The 12,242-nt window shown below is 39.6% G+C and overlaps 1 long non-coding RNA gene across 3 annotated transcripts; it reads right to left on the bottom strand.

The window, feature by feature from the left end:
• Positions 1-204: 204 nt before the first annotated feature.
• LOC139692758 (uncharacterized) lies at positions 205-1,430 on the bottom strand. Of its 3 annotated transcripts, none has more exons than XR_011701781.1 (4): positions 1,292-1,430; positions 748-1,190; positions 564-693; positions 205-475 (listed from the first exon to the last, which is right to left on the bottom strand). It is a non-coding gene; the product is annotated as an uncharacterized lncRNA (long non-coding RNA). The 3 variants fall into 3 exon arrangements; XR_011701780.1 differs by having other exon boundaries at positions 564-672; XR_011701782.1 differs by lacking the exon at positions 748-1,190 and having other exon boundaries at positions 564-672.
• Between the last annotated feature and the right edge of the window lie 10,812 nt (positions 1,431-12,242).

Raw genomic sequence — 12,242 nt, 5'->3', positions numbered from 1 at the left:
AACTAAGGGTATGGAAAAATCCCTAATTGAGGTACCATTTTTAAAATTCTGTACGATACCAGACATAAGGGTATAACATTCCCAATTTCTAAAACTTTGATATACCAAATAGGTGGACCAAATATATAATGTTTTCTCTAAGGAATAGGGATACAAAATTGTGGAAATTCATATATATTAAAACGAACATTTTGTTTCAAATAATTTTTATTTGATTATTTTTTTTACATATAAAAAACTTTTCTTGGCTATAATTATAAATCATAACCTCCCCCACCGTCATTGTAAACATTCGGGGGAGAAAAAGTTTCTTCTCCCTCCCCCGAAAAAAGATTGTCGCCACCACCCCCTCCCCGAATCGGGTGGTCATCATCTCCACCTTCTCCACCCGGTAGCGGGTTTCCTCCTCCAAATCCTCCTTCTTCAGAAATGACCCCTCCTCCTGCAACCGAAAGAATCTTTCCCGGATGCTAGCCTGCCAGAATAAAAATAGGTACCGTCAGTAGATATTAATTACACTTCGAGCATTATTAAAATTTGATATAACCAGTTAAAAAAGCTACCACAGAAGTTGATGAAGAGGTCAACGCTTCGGGTGACGTTGAGGTGGAGGTGGTGACGCTGACAGTGGGGGTGCTGTTAAGCGTCGTGGTTGAGGGGGTGGACTCCATCCTACAAAGGTAAAAACGAAAACTTTGTATACAATAAATCGTATGTTTATATATATATATATTAATCGTTACTCACATCAATTAACTGGAGGGTGATTAGAACTGCCAAAACCACCCTGTCCTCGGTTACTATTAGAGGTAACGTCATCAGACACTACAAATGAAACATCTGTAGCGATTCTTTCAAGGATGATTTGACATATTCTAGCTCCTCTTCTCACCAAAAAATCCTCATCACTATGGTTATAGAGGAGAACCTTAATTTCCCCCCTATAATCAGGATCAATTACACCCGCCCCAACTTCTATCCCATACCTCAGCGAAAGACTAGAGCGGGATGCGAGTCTCCCGTAAAATCCTTTGGGGATTTCAAGGGAGAATCCGCAAGGTATTAAAGCCCGCCCCCGCTTAGGAATTATATCCCACTGGACAGCACTAATATCATATCCAGCAGGGCATTCATAGCATGGCATAGGGGTACTTGCAAACGGGTGTAGTTTCCTAATGATGATGGAAATTCTGAAAATTTTAATATGATAAATATATATATTTAAGACCCCTCCTCAACCATATTCAAATAACATTTAAAATAATGTTAATTATCTCTAAGTCATAATTACCCAGAAGCAGAAGTAGTAGCCTCCATGATGATGATTTTTGGTGCAGGAGTGGTGACAAGACTGGAATATGGTGCAATTCGGCAATTCGGCAATGAGCGGCGATGATCAGAGGAGAGCGGATAATAGCGATGGTAGTAGATCTCTGCCAGGTGTTGAATGATGGAGACTCAAAGCTGAGGGTATATATACAGGAACGCTTCTGTAGAGCATCATGCTACGTGCTAAAACTAGGAAGTTAGAGGAGGAGGTTGCATTAAGCAAGATCGGATAGTGGAGTGGGTTTTTTTCACTCCGCTAACCTCACTCGTTGAACATATCCCAACATCCTTGAGAGATTCCTCATCCTCCTAATCTCTTTCAATAACAACTCCTTGCATGTCCTCGGATGTTCGGCATTGAGCATTGCATTTTTCAGTAGAAGCTGCCAACTCCAAAGACCTTGGCACATGCTCAGGTTGCGTCGAAGGATAATTGAAAGGAAATACCTGAACTAGTCAATTCCATCCAAGCACATGCGTAGATGATGAAATTACTTGATTTCAACTAAGTAACCTTCTTGCGCGGATGTTCGGCATTGAGCATTGCATTTTTCAGTAGAAGCTGCCAACTCCAAAGACCTTGGCACATGCTCAGGTTGCGTCGAAGGATAATTGAAAGGAAATACCTGAACTAGTCAATTCCATCCAAGCACATGCGTAGATGATGAAATTACTTGATTTCAACTAAGTAACCTTCTTGCGCGGATGTTCGGCATTGAGCATTGCATTTTTCAGTAGAAGCTGCCAACTCCAAAGACCTTGGCACATGCTCAGGTTGCGTCGAAGGATAATTGAAAGGAAATACCTGAACTAGTCAATTCCATCCAAGCACATGCGTAGATGATGAAATTACTTGATTTCAACTAGGTAACCTTCTTGCGCGGATGTTCGGCATTGAGCATTGCATTTTTTCAGTAGAAGCTGCCAACTCCGCAAACCTTGGCACATGCTTAGGTCGGTGGATAATTCAAATGGTTGAACTAGCTAATTCCATCCACATCCAGACCAGCACATGCACAGATGATGACATTACTTGATTCTAACTAGGTGGCCTTCTTGCACGGGTGTTCCGCTGAGGGAATTAGCTTTTATTTCTATAAAACTCCACTTCTGAGAGTTAAGTTTCCATTTCCTCCAGAGCAGCTTAGAGAGCTATTACGGACCGATTTCACCTCCCGAATCATCAGCTGTATTCATTGACGTCAGGAGTAAGTACATATCATTAATAATCGCATTAATTTTTTAGGGTATATGCAATACCTAAAAGAAATTCATATATAATTGATTTTATCAATAGGATTGCATAGTTTGTTAACTAATCAGAAGTAGTAATATATATACAGCAATGTCTAACGTAAATTCACTATATAAAATATCATTATTAAAGTTATCAAAATATATTGTTCAAAGCGCATTCGTTAAGACGGAGAAGAGACAATCACCGGGTATCTCATTTAGACATTGTTTGCAGAGTAAAGTTGACATAATCTTGTACCATTTATCCGATTCAATACCTCGCACTGCGTTTAATCATATTGAGCAATATACTATTGCAGAAGAATACGAGTTTCTGTTCGAACGGGGTTATGAAGTAGATGATATTCGTTACGAGGTTTTTCTACCTCTAGATCCTGCACTTAATGTAATGAGATGAAAATGTATTTTTTCATACGTATCATTTTTTTATTTTATTTCAGCAACAGCTCAAAGAACCTTTAATCATGCCCTCTATCCAAGAAATTCTAGAAAATTACAATGCTGGTAGCTATCACAATTCGGAAGAATTAGAACAGGCATTAAGTGACATATATATGAAAATAGTGTTTGATGACGATAACATTTCTGATATGGGGACGTATAATCGAATGAAAAATGCGCTGGATAAGGCAAAGGGAAGAAAATTTTGCACTTACTGTGAAATCTTCTATGACATTGACGAGGCTATGCCTCATGAGAATACCAACGCGCACCGGATTAAAATCAACGAGCAAATAGGGAGAGGATTCAATGAAATTGAATCAGCTATTCGTTCCAGACTGAAAACATTTTGGATTACTCCCGTGGAAGATGGTGAACAGGACGTGATCTCATTTCTCAATAACATCAAAACTCAGTTGATCGAAAAGATAAATGATCAAATAGTGGAAAATAGTGCCATTAAATTCAATCTTGTTTTGATTTGCAAATTCAAAAAGGGTGAGAGGGATGAAATGAACGCTTCCTTCAAAACCAACAATCGCAGGTTATTGTTAGCAGATGAAATTCAGGAAGTAATCAATGAGACATTTTCTAAACTTTTAAAAGAAAAGTCCGAATTTCAAGCTAAAGGTTCAGGATGGGCCTTATCAAATGTGCTAGGTTTAGAACTGCGAATAAACAAGTACACGCCATTTCGAGGATCAACATTCATTGAGCTGCCTATAAAAATTAGGAATACTAAATCCGTTATCAATATCAGAAATGATGATCAATACTGCTTTATGTATGCCATTTGGGCCAAAAATATCGATAAGGATCCTCAAAGAGTTTCCCAGTATAAGACACGAGCATGCCATATGGGTTACAATTGGGACTGCATCGCGTACCCGGTGGAGCTGAAAGATATTCCCAAATTCGAACGTGTCAATAATATTTCAATCAACGTTTTTGGTCTGACAGATAAGAACCTCGTGTACCCACTAAAAATTGTAGATCATGAGCTCGAGGATCATCGCGACCTCCTTTACATTAGCAACGAAACAACCGCTCACTATTGTTGGATTAGGAATTTTGATAAATTGATTCACTCCCAAATTACGAAGCATTCTAATAGAATATTCACTTGCAAACGCTGCCTCACACATTACCGGAGTAAGCACAGGCTAGAAGAGCATCAACAGCTATGTAAAGGTACAGGCGAGCCGAGTAAAATCATTCTACCTGACGAGGACAATAAAAGTTTACAATTCACAAACTTAAATTATTCTTTTCGGGTACCTTTTGTCATTTACGCTGACTTTGAATGTCTTCTAGAAAATATTAGTACCTGCGAGCCTTATCCTTACTCATCTTATACTAATTTAATGCAGAGACATACCCCATTCAGCTTTAGTTACATCGTAGTGGGACCTGAGGGATGCGAGGACCCATACCTGTACCGAGGTCCCAATGCTGCTAGGGTATTCATTTTACGGATGAAAGAAGAGGCTGAAAAAGTTTGTAAACTTTACAAAAATATTATTCCAATGAATCCTCTCACTCCAGAGGAAGACTCAGATTTTGAAACTGCAAACGCATGTCACATTTGTGGTAAAGAATTGAAGGAGAATAAAGTTAGAGACCATGATCATTTGACAGGAAAGTATAGAGGACCTGCGCACTATTTTTGTAACATTCAATATAAAATGCCGAATTTCCTTCCAATCTTTATTCATAACCTCTCATCATATGATGGGCATTTCATCGTACGAGAGCTTAACTATGATGACAGGGAAATATTTATAATTCCAAATTCTGAAGAAAAATATATATCTTTTTCTAAGTCTATCACGGAAAATTTCAAAATTCGGTTTGTTGACACGTTTAGATTCATGCCTACCTCTCTAGCTTCATTGGTTGCCAATTTAACAGAGTTTAAATGCACAAGCACAATATTCGGTGAAAAGACAAATTTAGTTACACGAAAGGGGGTTTATCCCTATGATTACACTGATTCGTTGAATAAACTCGATGAAACCTTGCTCCCGGAAAAGGAGAATTTTTACAACAGACTGACCGATGAATATGTATCTGACGAAGATTATCAGCATGCAGAAAATGTTTGGGACGCATTTGAATGTGAAACACTCGGCGATTACAGCGATGTCTATCTGAAAAGCGACGTGACCCTTTTAGCTGATGTTTTTGAAAATTTTCGTGACGTATGCTACAGCGCGTATAAACTAGATCCTGCGTGGTATTATACTGCTCCAGGTTTAACTTTTGATGCAATGCTCAAATACACTGAAATAGAACTAGAGCTTTTGACTGACTACGACATGATACTAATGATTGAAAACGGCATCCGAGGAGGAATTTCACAATGCTGTAAAAGGTACTGCGAATCGAACAATAGATACATGTCAAGTCATGACCCAGATTCAGGTCCAACCTATTTGACATATCTAGACGCTAACAATCTCTATGGGTGGGCCCTTTCGAGACCCCTTCCCTACGGTAAATTTCGATGGTTAACACAGGCAGAAATTGATGATTTAAACGTTGAAAATGTTCCCGAAGACAGTGAAACTGGATATATTCTCGAAGTTGATCTTGAGTACCCACATAGGCTACACGATACACATTCAGATCTCCCTCTTTGCCCGGAAAACAAGACACCACCTGGCGGTAAACATAAAAAACTGCTAACAACTCTCGAAAATAAGAGTAAATATGTAATTCATTACGTAAACTTGAAACAAGCTTTAGAACTAGGACTGGTGCTGAAGAAGGTGCATAGAGTAATCAGGTTTAGTCAATCACCTTGGTTAAAGACCTATATTGATTTGAACACTGAGAAAAGAAAAATGGCAGTCAATGATTTTGAGAAGGATTTCTATAAACTGATGAACAATGCAGTATTTGGGAAAACAATGGAGAACGTGAGGAAACGTATGAATATGGAATTAGTGGTAAACGAAAAAAGACTACAAAAACTAATTAATAAGTCAACATTTCTGGATAGGACGATTTTTCACGAGTGTTTAGTTGCCATTCACATGCGGAAGGCAGTCATAAAAATGAATAAACCTATATATATAGGTTTCTGTGTCTTGGACTTGAGTAAGACTTTAATGTATGACTTTCATTATAGAACAATGCTTCCGAAATACGGGGAAAATATATCCCTCGCCTACACCGATACTGATAGCTTCATATATGAAATAAAAACGGATGATGTGTATAGGGATTTTCTGGGGAACCTAGATGCATTTGACACGTCGAATTATCCAAAGGATCACTTTTGCTTTTCTGAACAAAATAAAAAAGTAATTGGTAAATTCAAGGACGAATGCGATGGAAACCTAATGACACATTTTGTCGGATTACGTAGTAAACTTTATTCGTTCAAGGTAGAGGGAGGTAAAGAAAAGAAGAAAGCAAAAGGAATAACGAAAGTTGTTAAGGAAAAAGGTTTAAAATTTAACGACTATGTACAATGTCTCCGGGAGAACTCGGTGGTATTTCGAAAAATGAACGTGATACGGAGTAAAATGCATAATATTTACACCATGGAGATGAATAAAGTCACGCTGAATGCATCCGACGATAAGCGATACCTTTGTGAAGACGGGATAAAAACGTTTGCGTGGGGTCACTATAAAATTCCACGAAAACGAACGCATAATGATGCTTTTAACGGCGATTGAAATTATAAAAGAAAGATATTTTTAATCTAAATTTCAGTGTTAACCATGACGTTAGCCTGGAAGCATCCATTTACCTGTATTTGCGCGGGTCCCTCAGGCTGCGGGAAAACCACATTTGTCACGCAGTTTTTGGAAAATTTAGATTATATGGTGAATAGCCCGATACGTGAAATAGTATGGTGCTGTGCTCCTGGAAGTGAACCAAGCATTAGAATACCCGTTCAATTTCGAACCGAAATACCGCCTTTCGAAGAATTTGGTGGTGTGCCAACGTTGTACGTGATTGATGATTTAATGAGCGAAGGGGCCTATAGCAAAGACGTCTCTAAACTGTTCACTAGAGGAAGCCATCACTTTAACATTTCGGTTTTCCTAATTACGCAGAATATTTTTTATCACAACCCGCAAGCGAGAAACATCTCGCTAAATTCCAAGTATATCGTTGTCTTTAAGAATCCTAGAGATAGGTCGCAATTTGGTCACTTGGCTAGGCAGGTGTATCCGGAAAAATCGGGGGAATTGGAGAGGGTATATAAACAAGTTACGCAACAACCATTCGGTTATTTGGTTCTGGATCTTGGTCAGGACTCAGACGAGAGGTTTCGTTTTAGAACGAAAATATTTCCTAAAGACGGGGCAACTGTAGTTTACATGTCCCTACACGATGAAAAGATTGAAGAACAATAAACATTTGCTCCACGTCTTAAAATCGGCAAAACCAAAACTTCGCACTGCGATTGTTAAAACCTCGGACGACGAGTTGATCAAAGCCATTTGCGATTGTTGTTTGAATACACTTAACGGGAACCATAAGATAGATAATAGGTTAAAACAAAAACTATCCAAGCATCGTAACACGTTGAGAAAGTTAGCTGTGCGGGGGGCGAGTGTGAAGAAGAAACGTGCGCTGCTCGTACAAAAAGGTGGTTTTTTACCATTATTGCTGGGATCAATTTTAAGCGGTGTCATCGGTAGCCTGCTGGGAAAATGAGCCTGCGTAAGATGCTAGTCGTGACTCCGGAAGTTTTTGATCGAAGTCGTGTAAAGGCTAGGTTGAGTACATTGGACAAGGAAATGAAAGGTGTGTTGGTTAAGAAAAGTATAAAGGATATTGATAAGTGGCATTTGTATAAAAGAATACTCGATAAATACCTTGACGCCGTCTCAGATATAAACTCCCCCGTACACGTTCCAATAGTCAAGTCCTTGGTAGAAACACCAACGAGGTCACGAGTTGCTGACGAGAGAGAGGAAATCCCCGCATTGAGAAAAACTCTGGCAGAAGTGAAAAGGTTGAATAAAGATTTAGACTCGACATGGGGACGCATACACGAAAGGCTAGGGGGAATGGAAAGCGTAACGTCAACGAGAAAAAAACGAAACCTATCGCGAGAAAGAAAACAACAGCTACCGTCTCCAAGAAAAATTCCGAGAAAAAGCGAGCGCGTAAGAAAACCGAAGACATACGGTCCGGATTGGGACACGACGTGATTGAGAACATATATAATAGCCCAGAGCACCCTGCCGGGTTTTCATCGGTTGAAAAATTATATAAAGCTACGGGAATAGGCCGAAAGGTGATTCGTGAGTGGTTAGAATCTCAAGAGGCATATACACGACACAAACCGGTGAGGAAAAGGTTCCCCAGAAATCACTATAACGTAACTTACATTGATGAGTGCTGGCAGTGCGATTTGAATGATTTGAGAAGATTGAAAAAATACAACAACGGGTGCTGTTACATTATGACTATAATAGACCTATTCTCCCGTTTTGCGTGGGCGAAAGCTTTGAGGACAAAGAGGCCGGAGGAGATAATTGAAGTATTTAAGGCTATATTTCGCGAACGCAAACCATTGAAAATTCAGAGCGATAAAGGGGGTGAATTTGTTAATAGTAAATTTAAAACTTTTCTCTCGAATCGAGGGGTAAAGTTTTACACCACAAATAATCCGGACATTAAGGCTAGCCTCGTTGAACGTTTCAATCGCACGCTAAAGTCTAAAATGTACAAGTATTTCACGAAATACACAACCTACAAATATGTCGATGTGCTCCCAAAACTCATTAGTAGTTATAACAATTGCGTTCATTCTAGCACAGGTATCGCACCCTCCAAAGTGAATGCAAAAAATGCATTTTCAATCGCTAGTCACATGAGGAAACCACTTACTAGCAAGGATTTTAAATTGAACGCGAATGATTATGTGAGAATCAGTAAGGAGCGACTTCCATTTACCAAAGGATACACTCCAAACTATACTAGTGAAATATTCAAAATCGCGGACGTGGATCGATCGAGGTCAATACCGACATATAAATTGAAGGACCTTAACGGTGAGGATATAAAGGGTAGTTTCTATGTGGAAGAACTAGTCAAGGTGAATGTGTCCTCCGAGACGGAATATAGGATAGAAAAAGTTTTGAGACGTAAAGGGAGTGGACCTAAATTGGAATACTTTGTCAAGTGGGAAGGATACCCATCCTCATTTAATTCTTGGATTCCTGCCTCCTCCGTGCGTACATTATGAACGAATTTTATCTTACACTACCTAGCGACAGTTCGAGGGATTTCTATCCGAGAAATACGATAGCTAACTACAAAACAAAATTGAGTCATCGTATCGATTTGATGAATGATGATTGGTACGTAGGTCTGGCGGAAATTTCCCTTCCATCTATTCATATTCTTTCTGGTGAAGTTAGAGAGGAAATTGGAGATGCTGGAACTTTGGAGGAAGAAGAAGCGTCTTCTAAAGATAATAGAACGCGAAATGAAAAGGGATTAGTTCGCGGAGAGATAGGAGGAGGACCGAGGTATGAATCTAGCGACGTTAAAATTACATTAAAAGATGGTTCGTTCTTTGTGGTACCTACTGGCGCATACGAATCACTAGGTAAGGCATTTGTCAAACCATTCCTCGAACTAGATAAAGCGAAACGTATAGCAGTACAAACGGAAATCTTTAATGCGAATAATGATGATCTTCCATTCGCTGAAAACGTATCAGGATTGAGTGAGCGTATAGAACCTGGCGTGTTAATTACTGCTAAAAACGTTACTTACACTTTACTTCCGGGCACGTATAATTCCTTTCGAGATTTATTTATTACTACTCTGTCAGATTTTAGTACGATTAGTAGAAATTACATTCGTGGAGACATATCAGGTATAATATCCATACTAGCAGCGAAGGAAGCACATGCAATAAACAAAAGCGATGTGGTAAAAGGAATCATAGCAAACTCCTCTTCCAACATATATGTCTACACAGATATAATCAAACCGCAATTTGTGGGTGATTCGCTCAGTCGATGCGTACGCATCTTGAATACTAAAATTGGTGAATATCAGACATTCAATCCGATATATTATTTCCCCGTTGAGAAGAACCATATCGAAAGCATCGAAATTCTACTGAGTGATAAACTCGGTGAGCCCATATCTTTTCGTAGTGGTGAGCAAAGCTCTATAATAGTGTTACACTTTATAAAAAAGAACTAATTCACGTTAGTTTATCATTCTGCGTCGAGATGGCATCGGTGGTGGACCGATATTACAGTTATTATGCGAAGCAGGTGGGGGGAGAGATTGGGCCATTGTATAGAGCTTCGTACAGGGTACAAAAGGGACGAGGTATTGGAAGTTTTCTCGCAGGTCTGTGGCGTTTTGCTAAGCCATTACTATTCAGCGGACTGAAAAGTGTGGGTAAGGAAGCAGCGAGTGCGGGAGCGGCGGCACTCGCGGACCTTGGGACTAAACCGGTAAAGGATATACTGCGCAGTAGAATAAACGAGGCGGGGCAGAACTTGAAACGCAAGGCCGAGGATAAGTTGAAAGGTATGACTGGTGGACGATTGAGGTTCGTGAAACGTCCAAGGCTAAATAAAATAAAACCCGTTGGTGGTAAGAAAAAACAGCATTCGAGTAGAAGGCGGAAACGAGGAAAGGTCGCGCTGAGTGATATTTTTTCATAATGAGTGAGCACATGCTGAGTTCGCTGGACATATTCCAACCCAATCCTCCGATACAGACGAACATTCTCTCGAAGCGACTTGTATCATATAAACCCATCTCTTCGTTGGATAATAGATCCGTTATCGAATTTCTAATAAAAGATTCTGGAGATGCGTACAAGGACTTGAATAGCGTTTATCTGAGACTTAAGGTGAAACTCTGTAAAAAGAATTTAACTGACTTTACCGATAGTGATACCAATCAGCCGGGAGTCGTCAACAATCTTCTCCATTCTCTCTTTGAACAGTGTAATGTATATTTCAATGGAACTCTTGTCACACCATCCGAGGATAATTACCACTATAGGAGCTTTTTCGAAAACGCGTTAAACTATGGGGTCGATGCGAGCAGAACGCACCTGCGTAATGTAGGCTGGGAATTAGATACGGGAAATGATATCGATAAGACGGATTCTTCCAATGCAGGGTACACGAAACGAAAATCATGGTTCAAGAATAGCACCGAGGTGGAACTATTTGGTAAATTGCACGTGGACGTGTTCAATCAGTCGCAACTATTGCTGGATCGAGTCGATGTTGGAATTAGGTTGATGCTTGCACCTCCCTCCTTCTATCTCATGGAGGGAGAAGAAGGAGTCTTGAAAATTCTCGACGCTACTCTTTCCGTGCAACAGTTTGAAATCAATCCGTCCATATTGGTGGCGCATAGTAAAATATTACAAAGTGGGAAAAATGCGAAATATCATTACAAAAGAACTGAACTAAAGACTTTTACTATACCTGCCGGAGGTCGAACCTTGAATATCGATAATGCTATTGTTGGACGGATACCTAACACAATCGTTTTTGCAATGGTAGATAATGAATCATATGCGGGCAGTGTGATGAGGAATCCGTTCGCCTTATCTCATTATTCATTGGAGAATTTTTCAATGTTTGTAAACGGTGTTCAGATTCCTTCGGAAGGTTTGGAGTGTAATTTCTACGGGAAAAAATATTGGGCACGTGCGTACGATACATTATTTTCGGGTACTGGAATAAAGCACGCTGACAGAGGTAATCAAATCACGTACGACATGTTCGGACACGGTTATTTCATGCTAGTCTTTGATCTAACCCCCGACAATTCTGGGAATGAGGATCATATAAGTTTAGGAGATAGAGGTGTGGTGAGAATAGAGGCTAAATTCGAGCGAGAGTTGACAAAAACAGTCACGTGTCTGCTTTTTGCAGAGTATGACGCTACATTGGAAATAGATAAGGACAGGAACATTATCGCAAACTTTTAGTCATGGATAGCGTGCAGATAGATACGTTATTAAGACAATTAAAAATATTCCGCGGAGTCTATGCATCTGATAGGTTACCAAAATCACCTCAAAATGGAGTTTACATAGTTAATTTAGATCCTTCTAATTTACCGGGTTCTCACTGGGTGGGGATATACTTGGACAATCATTCAGCCGAGTATTTTGATTCTTATGGTCTGCCTCCCTTCGTAGCGAACGTACGCCAATTTTTAAAACCATTCACAGTCACTCAAAATCG

Source organism: Hetaerina americana, unplaced genomic scaffold (genome assembly GCF_022747635.1).
Source record: "Hetaerina americana unplaced genomic scaffold, ioHetAmer1.1.p SCAF_40, whole genome shotgun sequence".
Lineage (NCBI taxonomy): Eukaryota > Metazoa > Arthropoda > Insecta > Odonata > Calopterygidae > Hetaerina > Hetaerina americana.
The sequence above is the reverse complement of the archived record's forward strand: the minus strand, read 5'-3'. Positions and strand labels throughout refer to the sequence as shown.